The 1350-nt window shown below is 38.9% G+C and overlaps 1 protein-coding gene across 7 annotated transcripts in view; it reads right to left on the bottom strand.

Annotated features, from left to right (window-relative positions):
• The window catches only part of LOC111673759 (interferon-induced very large GTPase 1-like), a 36074-nt gene that overhangs the window by 27289 nt on the left and 7435 nt on the right, over positions 1–1350 (bottom strand). The window lies entirely within an intron of this gene.

Genomic DNA, 1350 nt, shown 5'->3' with positions numbered 1-1350 from the left:
CTGCGTTACACTTTCTCTAATGAGGGATTTAAACGGAGGAGCGGAGAGGTCAGGCTAACTGCCGTGTAGGTAGACAACGGTTGACAGTTGACCGACCGGAGAGGCCGAGTAAAGCCATGCTCTGACTCACGTTACCCGTGCTAGCTAGCTGACCTAAGTTGTCACACTTGTATTCCTCTATCCACCGGACTAAGGATGTTGCCTTATGTATCTAGGAACCACGTCGTATGTTACCGAGCCGACAGCTGGCAACAACGACCGTAGCGGCTCCGCGGGCTTAGAAACCGTTATGGTGCTTGTGGGTGTGTTAGCATAACGTTAGAGGCTAATGCTAGCTGCCGGCTGCTGACGAGGGAAAACCCACCACCAGAGGTGAACAAAGTACACAACATCAGTACTTCAGTCAAAGTACAGATCCTCCTGGTCTAATATGACTCCAATATACAAGTGAAAGTTGGTCAGTTAAGTTTTCACTTGAGTTTAAGTACTGGAGTACTTGATTTATAAGATATTGGAATATTCTAAAGTACATTTTCTATATGTCAACAAATTGTATATTTCCACATTTACAGAACCGAATGACTCTGAAACAACCTACTGACTGACTATAGATAAATAGATTGATAGATACTTATAGGGGGTGGGATTAATATATCCAGTAGCTCATTAGATATAATAATGGTTGTTAATAAATAATAAACCGGTAGCATAAAAAACTTGTAGAATATGATACAAAGACTTGAGAAATTGACATAAAAACGTAATTAAATCAGCAAAAGGAGCCATTGTCATTTTCATATTTAATTTGTTCAGGCAGTGCTGAAGTTTGGTCTTGGTAAACACAAACATTTAAAACAAAAGGACATTTTTCCTTTTATTTTTTTAATTTTCAAACATGGACTTAAGATAAGGCTGTGGTGCTCTGGTCAATTTTCTGCCTCATCTTTATCAAACTTAGCCATTGTTTGGACTGACAAACAACTCAAAATAATGAGTACTTCATAGAAATGTAGTGGAGTACATAAGTACCATATTTGTCTTTAAAGTGTAGTGGAGTAAAAGTCGGAAGTTTCTGAAAATAAAAAAACTCAAGTAAAGTACAGACACGGCGACTGTTCTCTCGTGTCGAAGGAGCATGAAAAGTTGTTTTTTAGTTGAGAATGAATGAATGACTTTCATAAAACACTGTCACAACATCGCAGCTAAAACTCCGGGATTTGTCCCTCAAATCTTCACAGCCTGCGAGTGCATGTTCATAAAGAAAATCTGAGCTGCACTGATATATTGTACACCAGAATATTTTAGGGTGGATTTTTCCCCTCAGTGAAAATGACACTTTCTGTCTAGTGT

The sequence above is a fragment of the Seriola lalandi genome, unplaced genomic scaffold, assembly GCF_002814215.2.
Source record: "Seriola lalandi dorsalis isolate HSWRI2012SDOR001 ecotype SW California unplaced genomic scaffold, Sedor1 jcf7180002054926, whole genome shotgun sequence".
Taxonomy (NCBI): Eukaryota; Metazoa; Chordata; class Actinopteri; order Carangiformes; family Carangidae; genus Seriola; species Seriola lalandi.
The sequence above is the reverse complement of the archived record's forward strand: the minus strand, read 5'-3'. Positions and strand labels throughout refer to the sequence as shown.